Source organism: Ptychodera flava, chromosome 12 (genome assembly GCF_041260155.1).
Source record: "Ptychodera flava strain L36383 chromosome 12, AS_Pfla_20210202, whole genome shotgun sequence".
NCBI classification, from domain to species: Eukaryota; Metazoa; Hemichordata; class Enteropneusta; family Ptychoderidae; genus Ptychodera; species Ptychodera flava.
In genome coordinates this window covers 19,606,025-19,622,306 of record NC_091939.1, presented here as the reverse complement: position 1 = coordinate 19,622,306, position 16,282 = coordinate 19,606,025, and the positions used below count along the sequence as shown (strand labels likewise).

The 16,282-nt window shown below is 37.6% G+C and overlaps 1 long non-coding RNA gene across 1 annotated transcript; it reads right to left on the bottom strand.

The window, feature by feature from the left end:
- Nucleotides 1-3,562: 3,562 nt before the first annotated feature.
- On the bottom strand, nucleotides 3,563-15,596 carry LOC139145315 (uncharacterized). Its single transcript, XR_011554906.1, has 3 exons — nucleotides 15,512-15,596; nucleotides 6,356-6,543; nucleotides 3,563-4,975 (listed from the first exon to the last, which is right to left on the bottom strand). It is a non-coding gene; the product is annotated as an uncharacterized lncRNA (long non-coding RNA).
- Nucleotides 15,597-16,282: the final 686 nt, after the last annotated feature.

The window sequence follows — 16,282 nt, the reverse complement described above, 5'->3', positions numbered from 1 at the left end:
TCTACTATCATGAGGTTTACACTGAGTGAGAAATGACGCTAAAGGTCAATTAGGGTCACTAACAATAATAAGCCGAAATGTTCGCGTGGAAGGTATTCGCAAGCGGTTTCTTGATTGGTGGGTCTTTTTCGTTTATCATTCCCTTCGTTTGCTCAGCAATCAACTCAAAAATAAACCTGATTGGTGTGTTCGAGGGGATCGTACGATAGCAGAAGGGTAGAAAGATTATTTGGCGGGAACGAAGAGTCTGAATGCGCCTCGAAAGTGAAAGACTTAAACTTTTGCTCAAACTTTCCTTGAGGAATCTTTCAACCATTCTCTTTCAAAATAAAGAATAAAAATCGGGGGTCACCCTGCAAATTTTGGTACTAGAGAAAAAAATAACTCAAGTTTTACCGATATTTAAAATTCAAAATGGCCACCATCCCTGTGTGTTAACTCTATGGAGAAAAATAAAATTTTCGAATTTCGAAAAAGTAAAGCCGGTTAAAAGTTTTCTTACACCACGAGCTTTACCATGAACCCCGACAAGTGGTACATGTATATCAGAAAAGAAATGTAAAAGTTTGAGAGTCTAAATTTGTGTCCCCGAGGCGCGTTCTACCTTATTAGGGGTGGGGTTGGGAGGTGGGGGAGTTTCCATGTGTGGTGAGTGGGGAGGTGGCATGCAGAATTTTACCGGGGGGGGGGGGCTTTACATGTAAAAGCGTAGCGGAGATAGTTGCGAACAGCATTCACTACTCTCCCAGAATTTTAATTTTGTTCAAAATACCTGAGAATAGTAGGCCTGTATTGGTGTGTAAAACATCGCTGGACAAAATTGCTTGAAAGGCCATCTGGCTGCCCCTGAACACCCACACATGCATATTCACCCCAAGGCCCATCAGATTACGTTCAATCAAGGGCAGAGTAACCGTAGTCAAATTCAGTAATTTTGCTATCGGATTAAAACTCGCAACCTACTCACATAGAGAAAAGAAGTCACCATCAAAACCTCTCGGCTTCATATATGAGTATGCGAAGTGTGTCAAACTACAATTGTTGGTTGCAGAAAATGTCAAGTCCAAGTTTTGATGATAAAACTGGGAAAGGGCTGTTACAAGTTGTTTAAAATAACTTCAGCAGACCGAGTTTCAATCGAAAGTGCATATTTCTCTTTAATTTTTCGCATATTGCTCCCCACTTACTTAATCTATTTCTCGCGATCGGTGTGAAACTTCTGGGGTCGACCCCAATCCAAAAAGAAAAGGAATAAAGTTTTTATCCGACATCAAACATTTGAAGTCACCCCAGACACTAATTATTGCATTAACATATATTGTTCGCAGAATCGTACCATAACATTGTTATTGCACAATTCCTAAACACTAAGAAGCGACAAAATTATGTCGATGGTTGTTTTGCAACCTGATTGCTTTGTTTAAACACTGTCACAAGAACTTCGGACAACTGTTGTTCAGGATGAACACACAAGCATATAAGCTTAATTAGCCATTGTCAATTTCAAAGGATACAGGTCACTTTCAGATAGTAGGGGACAAACACGTGCAATAGGTCTACGTTTTGCAAGCGCTTCGAGAAAGGCAATCGCGGTAGTTCAGCGGACCACCCGGGGAAAACTGACACCAGCAAGAAGAAATTGGATTTTCTTGTTTCGTCATGCGATGTGGAGACGGCTGTTGGCAGCTTTGTAATGACCAACTTGAGGAGAAGAGGATATGAACGGGAATGGGGAGAGGAAACAAGTTGGAAAGATGATAAATTGAGAAAAGGTTTCACATATTTACAATCTAAGTATTACATGTAAGGATCATCTGGTTATAACTCACTCAATCTCTCAATTTCTAAAACCATGTTCAGTGGACAACATCACTTATACGAAAGCATTGGTACGATAGGCTTTACTAAGAGAGCGTTGAATTATTATGGTTGGAGTTGGCCGGCAAAATCCTTGAAGAGTAGTCATCGGACATTGGAAACCGTTTTTTCTTTTTCACATGGCACTGAAGGGGATAACTTAATATTCAGAATTTTCCATCCCGCAAAAGCGTGTTTAAGAATACAAAATATTCCGGGGAATAGAGTTATTTTGAAAATACGAAACAGTGCAAGTAAAATAATATCTGTAAAATCATGTCACACGTTAAGTTAGCCGGTGGGGATGATAGGATGGAAGAAAGCTGAAATTGCTAACTGTGTGAATCACAATTCTGTTTTCACCTGATTTGGTCAACTTTATACTATACTTCGGCATAGAGCCTATACATGCATGTGGGATACATCGATCGTTGAAAATGTTGCTTGTTTTCAAAAACAGACATTATTATCATGTACTTTCTGGGTTGGAGCCGCAAAGCTATCTTGCAGGATATGTTGATGTACTCAAACGTGATTTTAGGGGAGATAAATAAACCTTTGTGTACAAAAAGAAAAATTAGGGGGAAACATCAAAAAGATGCAAAATTAGAGTTTGAAGGTAGAATGCGCCTCGGGGACAGATATTTGAACTCTCACATTGTTTACGTTAGTTTCGTGACCCACCTCTTGTTTAGGTTCATTCATCTTCGCTTGCCAAGGTCGGATCTCAGCTCCGGGCAGCTGGATGCTTCCCGAAATCAGTGGAAGACTCCTGTCTAGCTAACGAGCCGTGCGAGAGGACGATGAGGTTCATTTTAAAGCTCTTTGAATAATACATAGATTTTTCAAAGACCTTATATAGTGAAGATTGAAAATTTAATTTTTTACCACAGTTAACACAGGGATGTCGGCCATTTTCATTTTAAACTATCGATAAATTTATGGTAATTCCGTTTTACCCAAATTTGCATGGAGACCCCTAATTTTTATGCGTGATATTGAAAGAGAGTGGTTGAAAGTTTTCATGAGGAAAATTAGAGCAGAAGTATGAGTCTTCAATTTCGATTCACATACTACCTTATTTCTGCAGCGAACAGTTGCAAAATCTGCCATCATTAGATATACCTCTTTGACGCTATTCAGCATCCCGTACCGTAGCTGCTACCTTTCAGTTCGGTATTTTGTTTTGATGAGTGGAGGTTCCCGCCCTATTGCTCGGAATCCGTGACTTCCGCTTTAACAAAAACAAACTTATTTTACGCTTGCAATTAATGTCAAGTTGTATTCTCCTGCATTTCTCAGAAATGTTGAGCTCGTAGTTAGGGGAATACGAGTTGAGGTACCAGTCTGGATCGTAATGCTTTCAGTAACTGAAGCCGACACACCAAGATTTTGATTGTAGGGGTAGCACCACTCTAGATCATTATTTCAAGATGGCAACGTGACGTTCCACGTCTTGAATTCTGATCCTTTATATCTGATCCCCAGTGTACATTCTCTACAAAGTTATCTACCTTTTCTAAACTTACATAACTACAAAAATATCATCATTACACAATGGTCATCACATGGAAATTTTCCCGTCAGTCTTCGATTGTTTCTTAAGATTAAACAAGATCACACCGTGGAATATCCCGTTCTCGATTGTTCTCATTCAACTTTTTACCATAATCAGTCAAAGTATGACGCTATCTCCTATCTCCTTCTCGTACGATCTTGAACCAACCTTCACACGCCTTAATTGACCACTTGCGGGACGCTTCGAGATGAAAATCTTCACAAGGGAGGGCGTTACAGAAAGAAGCTTTCCAGCACCTTGCTACGCCCGGTTGTTTTACAACTGTTGTTTTCAAACCTGTCATTGCGATCACACAGAGTATAACTAGGTCATCTGACAGATGTTTTACTTACGCCCTGTATCTTTCAGCTGTCTTTACAAACTGTGTGAAGAAAATCGGACGTGTATTTCAACGTCTTTTAGATCACTCAGAAATCGTAGTAAATAGAAGTACATTTTATTCATCAATTCCAATATTCAATGAAATTATTACAACTCTGTTGTGGTTGTTGTAACAACCAACGTAACATCAGGCACAAGTTCATAGTTAAAGGCAATAAGTCAAAATGGATCCAAGCAGATCACATTTTTCAAATTCACTGATATGTTTTTATTTTTCTATTTTCGGTACAAATGCAAACAAGTTTATCAACATCTTCGAACATGGATCATAGATTCTAATACATCATTTCAAAACACCCTTTTATTGGATCAAGTCAAACTTTGGTACTTAATTTAACGAAACCTTCAATCGTACACAGACATCATCACATTTTACGCACTGCAAACCAAATTAATATTTGAGTGCTTTTAGGTCAGTTACCGTAAACTCTGCACCAATCAGCTTTCGAAAAAGTCAGTAACACAATACAGCTGTTGGGGGCGCACTTTCTTCGGAGCCCCCACATGACTCAAAATATCAATGACTGGCAACCTTTTAGTGAAGCCGCCGAATGCCGAATGCATTTTAAAGCGTCCGTGTCCTATCACACCTCCATATACTGTGTGCGCTAAAACAATGGTGTTATGATGGATTCCCTCTTATTACAGTTTTTGGGTATAATGTACACACTCTTGTAGACTGTTGGTCTCAAATTCCACATATTGTTTCTGTATATACCAATATATGTATACGCATCAGGTTTATAAGCCATTTGGCACTTAATTCCAGCATTTTTTCGGAGTTTCTCCTCCAAATCAAAAATCTGCGCTTCATCAGTACAGTCCTCATTATAAACACAAATAACATGCTTATAATCGGGCTGTAATGACTCAAAGGGACTGATTTTTGCGCTGTGCCCTAGATGACCGCTGACCGTTGCCTTGGCAATCTTTTCCCATGTATAGTCTACTAGAAAACCTGTTTGCATCATAATTATTACCCACTTGCCAAACTTTACTTGATGAGACTTTGCCAGTTGCATTATTGTGTGGTAGTTTATTGGTCGACCGGATGCTTTTAGCCTCTCCCAGTCTTCGTCGAGACCATCGATATCAGGGTCATATTCCATGAGCCGATCTTGTGGCGATCGAACAGCAATCCATCCGATACCGTCTGATCTAAAACTCGGGAACAACATCATCGTTTATTAATTTACAGTCATGCCGTTTCGCGCATACACCCCCCCCCCCCCCCCACACACACACACACACAATCATTGCGATTCAAAATACGTCATCTCAGCAGTATGTCATAGCACTAAAATCACACATAAACATCGTCTGATACAGTAACAAATATTTCTGAGAAACATTAGGGGTCAACTGTGACTTATTTACGTGATATGTTTCATTCACGAGCAATTACGTTATAAAAACAGCAGCTACAACAACATTAACAACAGTAATAGCCACTATCAGTGCATTAGCGTATGACTGCTCTTTAATATGAATAAATATATATAAGGCTACATTCACAAATATTGCTGATGGGGATGCTGTTGGAATCACAATTAAAATCTTATTTTTATCAGATCCCCCGCAATACTCTTAAAAAGATTTCAAATTCCTATCTACATGATCATGATCAGAGTTTTCATCCCCCTCCAAAACTATCATATAGCCAAATATTATCAGTGTATGCGCAGGAAAAAAATTGCGCAGTTTTGAGAGCAGATATTCAAAACTGCCTGTTTATTGCGCACACATATGTAGCGGTTATAGAAATGTTGTCTGCACTTTGTAGAGCCATATTCCTAGGGTGATATCTTAACTCGATTCATTTTTAAATGCATCGGTGGACTTTTTGGATTTGTTACTCTAAGCAGACTTGCATGACCTGTCTAAAAAGAATGTTTTAAAAGTACAAGATATGACCTCGGTGCCACCTCGATGCAATAAAAGTTTGAAAAAAATGGCAATACTGGAAGATTGAAATATTCCATCAAATGAAACTTTCAATCTTTAAAATTTTTGATGTTACAATGGCAAAATTCGGTAAAAAATTAATAATTCCATTTATTCACACATTTTTTAATTTTGTTATTGTACAATGAGAATGTTAACATTTCGTTCACTGCATGAGCTTGAAGTGAACGGTTTTACAGGCCTATACTGATATTCGTGAAAAAACTGTCTTTTCATCATCGGGTTGTAGAAAATCAAGCATGGTGACTCCATCTTTTTTCTTTAATTTTTTAATTTCCTTATGTAGCGGAATTCAAAAGTCAAAAATTCAAAAGTATGACATAGTTTCATTTTTTCCAATCATACATCCCTAAGCAAACAATATTACAACATACAATATTACAACATAACTTTCAAAAGTCCCCCTTTGCTAGCCCAATAATTTTCAACCCCCCCCCCCCTGAATTACTTCGCCTCCTCTCACCAGTATTTGTGAATGCAGCCTAACATCTACAGCCATTAATGTTGGATGTAAACATTTATAACCCAGTTTCATCTCCATTTCCGCCCAGGAGACACCTGAATCTCCCCTACCTTTGTAAAACCGATGGTTTATTTCTTTCAAGGAATTGATCGATATTGTGGCCATGTTTTCTGGGGTCAAAGATTATCCAGTTATCGTCATCAGCAGCCTGCGCTTCCTTTGCGTAGTCCTCAGATGTCCAATTTCGTCTGTCGTCGCATACATTGGTTGGTACATAACTTACTGAACTTGCCATACCCTATCAACAAAAGAACGGTATTTCTGAGAATGCCTTTCACAGCCTAACGTAAAAAGGTATACTGTCACCTGTTCCAATTTTGCCACAGTTACCATGGAAAGAGAAAATCTAACCAATCACAGATTTTAAGCGGGTGGCCGCTTTTTAAAAACAGCGCCCCCACATGGGCATTTTGAATACCAAGGAACGCCCCTTTGACTATGTATGGGCATATTCAGATTACAGGTGACTGTATACCTTTAACTCTGACTGGCTGTACGTGCGTAAAAGTAAAAACTGGAGGTCCACTAATTAAGTATTCAAAATGATGTAATTATTTCAGGGTCTATGGACTTGAACTTTGTATTTAACCAATTTTGTTGGATGCTGTATCTTTGTCATCAAAATTATCCCATGCCAATGAATCAATGGCTGTTTCGTCAGTCAGCTTTAAAACACGGTCCTACCCACTCGTTCATTTCTAACATTCAAATATCTCAATAAAAAATAAAACTTCTTCGTGTCAAAGAAAATTTTGTTGCTGACGTTGAGTGACACCCGAGACTGCCAATAAAATGTGATGCCTATTTGGTGCAAAAATTATCAAACAAATTATGGAAAAATAGTGACAATATCACTGTTCGCTCCCATATAGTTATCAAAACAAGTCAACAATTGTATGAAACATGGACATACATATACAGACAGACTGACATACACAGACTGGCACAGAGTGATGACATTGACCCCAAGTGTGCCTTGGCCCATGGAGAGTGATAAAGATATAACAAACAGCTGAATGTAATGATAAAATAGTTAAGTATAGGCTTATACAGGCACTGAGAGTGAATATGTTACAGCAATTTGATTAGTTTCTTTTCCTTTTCTACTTCTGTAATAATATTTAAGACAATCAATCTGCAAGGCAGTTTATGTATTGACAAATATGTTATCTTTTACAAGCACACAGTAAACTGTTCTTGATTTTTCATTTACAATATTTGACATAGACTGAAATACATAACATGCAACCAATGTTTACACTTTGCCCATACACCAGATACATGGAGAAATTTCAACATACAATCATCAACTCAGAAACCCTACAGGAAAAAGTAAACATTGTTCTTCAAGAACAGCTGGTACATCCACATCTGGAACAACTTACAAACTTAACCAATTACACAAGGATGATGACACAAGAGATAAAGTTAAACTGTGGTGAACTTGACTATTCCTTTCAAATTCTTACCTAACTTGACATCTTAAACTAAAATACACTGCATGGTTAATTGTGCACAAAAATACATCGGGGTGGACCATTTGATAAGGGATGGTGTCTGGAAGATCGATGAGGTACATTATCTTTTTTATCCGATCCATTGTACAATTCTTTTTTCCCCACTCTTCCACCTTTCCTTTTGTCAAACCTTCTCTGGCTGAATTTTTATTGGCATTTGTTTGGAATTTTTTCAAAATCTGCCAGGATTTTTTTACCGCATTTCAACACCAAATACAGTTTACCATATCAAATGCTTACTAAATCACCACATTATATACTCTTAGTTCCAGTAGGTATAAAATTACCAAAAAAAATCTTAAAAATACAAAATGAAAGATATCCCAGTAAAACTGAAAGTTTCGCAAAGTTGCCCCAAAAATTCAAAATTCCGGATTTCAACTTAATTTCAATATATCTTATCAACAAAAACCCTAAGGACCGGTTTACTAAATATCAAAGCAATCAGACTAGTAAATTTTGAGAAACAAATTTTTGACCAAAAATGAGAAAAATTGCCCCCAAAAATACAAAATTGCAGATTTCATCCTAATTTTAAATATATCTAATTAACATAAACCCTAGGAAAATAATCGCTATCATACCAATCCATAATCCAATAACAATAGGTCAAAATTTGTATGACAATAGTTGTAAACATAGACACAAAACAGCACAGAACAGACAGTAAATAGACGGTACACAAACAAAGTCAAATTCATGAAAGAAAGATATATGGACTTCTGGCCAAAAGACCAAGAAGTGATGTCAGGTGTTTCGAAAATAGTAAGCGCATCCTGCCCCACATGTGGCACCCGCCATATATCAATCTGTAAGTCAGATAGGTAGTGGTCACTAACTAAGGCCCCATGTCACCGATGCCATCAGTGATCATTTGTCGAAGAGAGATATTGTATTTATCTACCAGCTTGCGATACCTGCCAAAAAAGCGTTTGAATGTAGAGACAAGTCTTGCTCTGGTGTAACCTTGATTTAACAGTTTGTAAGAGGGATGGCCATGTCTCTCTACAAAATCACCATATGAACTGCATGCTCTTGCATATCGAATAAGCTGGGAAATGTATACCCCATAAGCAGGTGAGAGTGGAATATTACTAATGAGGTGTGGAAAATTGATTATACTAAAGTTGAAATCATCTTTCTGTCATATAGCCTAGTAGACAGGTGACCATTAGAGTCAAATTCTAGTAAAATGTCCAGATAGGAAGCAGAAGAGGCCGTTTCTGTAGTTTCTTTAATCTCCAATTCTGGAGGATAAATCTTAGCGAGATATTTACTGAATTCAGAGTTATTCAATGAAATAACATCGTCTATGTATCTAAATGTAGGTTGAAAGTACGAGCTACAGAGACCTTTTTTCTGCTTGATAAGGTTCTGGATAAATTCTGCCTCGTATGAGAACAGAAATAAGTCGGCAAGTAAGGGAGCACAGTTAGTGCCCATGGGAATTCCTATACACTGTTGGAAAATGTGTCCTCCAAATTCAACAAATATGTTGCCAATGAGGAAATCAAGCATACTGATAATGTCTTTCTCGGTATAAAACACTTTAGCGTTAGTAATATTTTTAACAAAATATGTAGAATTATACCCCAATACCACATATTTGTAACGGCGTGAACCGTTTTTGTAGAAAAATGCTTGGTTGATGATGTTTTTCAAGCGTTCTTTCAATTTATCATGTGGTATTGTGGTATACAATGTGGAAAAATCGAAAGTTTTAATAGATGTTATTTTTGAAACAGATCTTGATTTCAAATTTTCCAAGAGTTCCTTCGAATTTTTTAATATCCACATTTGATTTACACCACTCCGAGAAAAGACAACATCACAGTATGCTTGAAGTCCCCGTTTAACAGTACAAAGAACAGCAGTCAGTATCTTCGATAACTCTGTTGTTGAACATTTTGAAGATCCTGCGATAAACCTAGCTTTGTAAGGTGTTTTGTGGAGCTTTGGTATCCAGTATAAGCTAGGCAACTTATTATGGTCATCCTTTGTTGTAATATTAAAATTATCCATGAATGACTTATGGTTTGCCAAAATTTCAGATTTGTTGAACATTGATTGTCTGTAAGTGGAGTTGGTGGAGGTCTTAGTTACACCAAGTTCGTCTGTAAGACATTCAAAATAATACTTCTTACAGACAAATACAATGTTATTGGCAGCTTTATCAGCAGGGACGACAACATATTTGTCATGGATATCATTCAAACACTTAACAGCATCAGGATCTTTAAATACAGAATAGGGTCTTCTGCAAACATGTGATCTTAGTCGACCAATACGGCCACGCACTATTTTCCTCACAGATTTGACCCATTCTGACAGTGTGTCCAGCTCTACATTCTCCCTTTTAGCCCATTTCCTGGCATATTCTTCAACAGAGTCCATAATGATCTTAAAATTATGGTTCCAGTTGATCCTGCGAGGTTCTCTGAACTTGGGTCCACAAGATAATATCTTACGAAGGTGGTGATGTTCAACCAAGTTCAGATCACCAGTGATGACATGGCCAACTGGAGTATATTTGAAGGGAGATGTAGAGCAGTCACATGATGCTGGTGTTTGAAGGAATTCATCAATTTTAAGTGCCGCAATGCCTTATTGTAATTGAATATTTTATTGGAGATTGTCTTGGTGTATTGATATGACAGAATAGGTACAGACTGGTTCTTAAAGTATACAGGTATAGTTGATGTAACCTGTACACTAGATATCAAAGCTACCAGATCAGAAGTTTTAGGAGAAAAAAATTTGACCAAAAAGGCAAAAATTGCCCCAAAAATAAAAAAATTGCCAGTTTCAACATACTTTCAATACATCATATTGACATTAATCTTAATTACCTGTATACCAAATACATGTATCAAAGCTATCAAATCAGCGGTTTTTGGATTAAAAATTTTTTTATCAAAAATTGGGAAAATTGCCCCAAATTACAAATATGACAATATCAATACAATTTGTACAAGCATGACTGAGGTCATTCTGAGGAACATGAATAAAGTTTCATAGCAATCAGACGAGCGATTTTAGAGAACAAGATTTTTGTACTAAAAACGGGAAAAATACCCTAAAAATACAAACATGCAAATTTCATCCCAATTTTTGCACACATAGTTTAGAATACCTAAAGAAATCTGCATACCAAATTTCAACCAAATCTGACCAATGCTTACTAAGTATTAGCCATTTGCAGGATTTTTCCTTTTTTCCCCCTCATTTGCATACTTTTGGCACTGACAAGTTCATTTGAACAAATTCACATCTCCACCCCTAGGTGCACCTGTACACCAAATACTAAGACAGTAGGTGCTACCGTTTAGGAGTTTTTTATGTGGACGGACTAACAGACATACATACATACACACAGATGCCATTTTGCCACCTTATATCGTTCATACCAAGAGTCACCGAGCAAAACGTTATGAAAATTGGTCCGTTTGATAAAACACACTAAAACTTTTACCATGAGGTACAAAATCATCACAAAACACGTTTCAAAGGCTGATATACTGATTTTACATATTTTTGACATTAATTTTTTTTGGGGGGGGACGGGAGCTGTTTGTAACTGCCCTCCCACTGGCACATGCGGAAAACATGCCCTCGCCTCTGAATTACGATGCCCACTGCCCTCCAGTACCTACCTATGGTCTGCCCGCTGCCTGAAACTACCTATAGTTCCAAAGGTTAGCGCCTATCGACACGATCATCATGTCTAAAGGCAAATAAAATGCTTTACCTCTGTCCTCTCTTCACCAATAGTTCCCCATTGCACACTTGATGTACCCCACATGTGCATTTACGCATAGACTTTAAAAACGTTTTTAAAGTCTATGATTTACGCAACCTCTATATCTATCACCTAGAGTGCGTTCGTTCAGTACATGGATGCATGGTTTAATCTACCCCAACCGGTGGGGTAGAGTAACCGTGATGGATGCAATTAGCATCGCTTTGATGTAACTATAGTTAGCCTATATATAGTTTTTTCCTTCATAATCTTTGAAATCATCAATCTTTTTAAATTTGGATTAGCCCTATGGCGAGAGCGCGCGTCCGGGCACACTCGCCATACTCGTAGGGCTAGGAGGTAATATACAAACGTTCAGTGTAAAGTAGCCTGGACTCTTAACGAAGTGTTTTGGCCTCGGAGTTCTTTTGCCTTGAAGGCAAAAGGAACTCCGAGGCCAAAACACTCTATTTATAATAAAGTCTAGGCTATGCGTAGGCCTAAAGCCACAGGTGCTTAAATCAACCAGTGATCGCGGAGCCTCCTGTAAACGTTACGTTTACAGGAGGCTCCGCGATCACTGGTTGATTTAAGCACCTGTGCCTAAAGCTACCGGACTGTTATAATTATCATTTCAACCTTTGGACATTGCTCCCCTCTATAAAGTTTGGTGCTAAATCTTCCCCGAAGTTCTATCGACCACGAAATTCCCCTCCTCTATCTATTTTCTGGTACCCACGGGCCGTGCGCCGGCTTTTTCTGACGTGTTGGCTGTGTAGCGTCGCCATTTAGGGAGCGCTCAATTATTATGGCCGGGGGTGGGCCGGCAAAATCCACGGGGGGGGGGGGTCACCTCAAATTTGAAAACTGCAAAGGGGGGGGGTCATGTATTTTTCAAACAGCTCAGAGGGGGGGGGGTCACTTAATTTTCATAAGTATCCGTCCCGTCAAAAAGCAGTTTCAGTGTTCAGAAATATTCTGGGAGATAAAAATGATTCGTTGCATGATTTCATTCTCTGAAGTTATTCACCTGTAAATCTGAACAAAAGTATAATTATCTGTCACATGAACATCTTGACTTGACAACTCTGAAGCTTGTCTTTTTGTAAATCAAGCTCACTGCACTGAGGGCGATGAACAATTCCTATTACTTACATACACCTGTTATAAGTTTCATTTGGGGAAGCGGAAAAGAATAAAAAAGTGTTGGGCACTTGGGGTGAAACAGTTGCTTTTCTCAGTGGGGATGGGAGAAGCTTGGATAAACCAAGGTGTTGGGAACATAAATGTTTTTATTAATTTATTAAACAGCGTTGTAAGGATATTTACATCCAAGAATGGCAAGCTAATTTGAGTTTTTCTCTAAGCTGGATACTTATTGTGAATTTAAGAGAACATTCAATAGAGAGAAATATTTTTCAGTCTTAGATAAGAAGAAATTTTGTCATGCTCTGTGCCGTTTTCGTGTTTCTGCTCATTCTCTACGAGTTGAGACAGATAGATATTTACACAACCCTCGTGCTGATAGAATCTGTCTTTTTTGTGATACACACCAGGTTGAAGATGAATTTCACTTTTGCTTGATATGTCCATTTTATACAGATTTGAGAGCGAAGTACTTATCAAGATATTTCTATACTCCACCTTCTACAGTTAAATTTGTAAAATTATTGCAATCTGAAAATGTGTCTATTATACGTAATCTATCAAAATTTATATTTTACGCCTCAAAGAAACGTTCTAGTGCAATTCCAAATGTAACAAGTTCTGTATAACTGAAATGAATTTTTGTAGAGCACAGTCTATATTTGTATTTACAGCGTCTTCAGAGATGTAACTATATTTTGTGATATGTATACTTACGGGCCGGTGGCCTATAGTATATGAAATAAATATCTATATATTAGAGATATAGCAAGTTTTGTCAGGGAAATTATTTTACAGTTACCTGTACTGAGACTACTAGTACAATGAAAAGTTAAATAATACTTTTAGGTGAAATTCCAATATCATAATTGTTGTCCACATCTGAACTTTTGAATACCCTATTTGAATCAAGTACATTTGTACCAATTATCAAACACCTATAAAAGCACAAATTAATTTAGTTAGTATTTAAAAAAAATTATTCTTAGTTTTTCATAGACTCCAATGTATAGTGAATCAACATTTCGGTGAAATTCCAAAATCCAATTTCTTGCACACATATCAACTTTTAACCATCCTAGGCTAACTAAGTACTTTAAAATGAATTATCAAATGTCTATAAATACACAGATTTTGATAGTTTTGTACTGGAAAAAAATTATTCATTTTCTAATAGACTCCCATGTACAGTGAATCTACATTTTGGTATAATTCCAAAATCCAATTTCTGGCGAACACATCCATTTGTTACCACCCTAATCTAATCAAGTACATTGATATCAATAATCGAGAGAACATAAATACATGGGTTTACCTATTTTTGTATTGGAAAAAAATTATTCATACTTTCCTCATAGACTCCCATGTATAGTGGATGAACATTTTCAGTGAAGTTCCATAATCAGATTTCTTGTACACATAATATGCACCTTTAACCATCATATTCTAATCAAGTAAAATTATGTTAATTATTGAACATCTGTATATGCACAAGTATACCAAGTTTTTCATTGGAAAAAAAATTATTCACAATTTTATCATTGACTCCCATGTACCGGTATAGTGGATGAACATTTTTGGTGAAATTCTAAGGTCAAACTTTTTGTCCACATGCCAGTTGTAACAACCCTACTTCATTTAAGTACATTTATGTAAATTATCAAATATCTATAAATGCATAGATATAGTTTTGCATTGAAAAAGTATTACATAGATTTCTCATACATGTATGAGAAAATATATGTATACCATGTATGGTGAATCAACATTATCAACAGCTGATTTTTAATTAAATCAAAATATCAAAATTTTGTACACACACGCTTGCGCAAAAATATTGCAATCCACCAGTAATTTCTGTCCAACCCCTTTGAGGGGTAATTTCAAAATTATAGCAAGTCAGAAGGGGAAATCTGATCATTAACACCTTTTGAGTTTTGTAAGGAAGGTCATTTGAAAAAATCTAAGCTCTTTTTGGGGGGATTCTATTGCTCCATACCCCCGAGGTGTTTGTGTGTGCAGCTTTACTCAAGCAATGTGGGGGGGGGGGGTCATGAAATTTTTGTCATCTTGAAAGGGGGGGTCATCAATTTTTTGGTACAATGGGTAGGGGGGTTCACTTATTTTGACTGATGCGCAGGAAGAATTTGCCGGCCCACCCCCGGCCATAATAACTGAACGCTCCCTTACGTCAGGAGGCACGGCCAGTGGGCTTCAATTATTGCAGCTCGGCCAAGGCCCTCCCGTATAAGAAGCTGAGTGTCATTACGAGGAGTAATAAATAAGAGTGGAGAGTCAATTTCAAACTTACATACATACCAGGCAAAATATAAGGAGGTACGTCTCCCTTCCTCCCTGTGCGTCTCCCGAAGACAGGCCGTCGCTGGATAATAAACTGTTTCCGGATTCAAGTCATGTATCGTTAGCTCTGCATGGCAGGGCTGTGTGTTACCGGCGTTACACGGCCTCCCACCACATGGGAAGAATGGCCTACATGAGCTTAAAGGCTGGCGACAATTGCACCACTGATCACGGCCCAAATACAGGGTTATCATGCAACCATTGAATAAGTAACTATTATCATATACCATGCCCATATTGCTACATCCTAGTGTAGCCCTACGAGTATGGCGAGAGTGTCCGGCTTTGGCTACGCCGCCTCCACCTACGAGTATGGCGAGAGTGTCCGGCTTTGGCTACGCCGCCTCCCACCTCCGCCATACAAACGCCTGCGCAAAAAAGTGGAGATTTGCGGTTCCGATCGGGACCGCAGAGATAACGGGTACAAATCAGCAAATTGGTACCTGAAACCTGTGTCGGACGATCCGCGTGAGCACAAGGGATGTTCGGACAGGGTTTGCGATCACAACAATGTTTTCATATATTAAACATAGGGCCAAAGTCCCTGAAGCTACCATAGACATGGATACAAAATTTAAGTATTTCCTTACTGTAGGAAATTATCTCACTAAGGTCATCCTAGGGACTTGTAAACCAGTAAGTTCTGTTGAATAAGTTGAGACTGTACGTACTCAGAGAAAGCACACTGAAGGCAAATGTTTGAAACTTAAGAAGTTCAAGGTCATCAAAAGCATTATAAGGAATCATGTTACACTTTCATTGCACTGTTTACACAGATTGCATAATTGCTATAAATAGCACATGAGGAATCTTACAGCCAAGCTTTACCATAAAAACCATATCACTTTGACCACTCTTTTAATTGACCACTATTTTTTTCCTGAAAAAGTAATCTTATTTTATCCTTACCAAGTCAACCATAAATGGAAATTAGAACTTTCTCTATCTCTATTTATTTGACCACCCTATCATGACAAACTATTATGAGCAATTTCTTTTAGATAACATAAATGGTGGTTCAGAATATCAAAGTTGGGATTCAGGAAAGTTGCCTTTACATGTTTTAATCCTCCAAGATGGTAAGCATTTCACTAATTCCACACTAAAATTATTTTGGCTTTGATGATTTCCTAATTAATTCAATTATTTAAAATCTTATTAATTATTTTTTTCTGGGTGAATTGATAGGGTTTATACAGTACAAGAATTACATA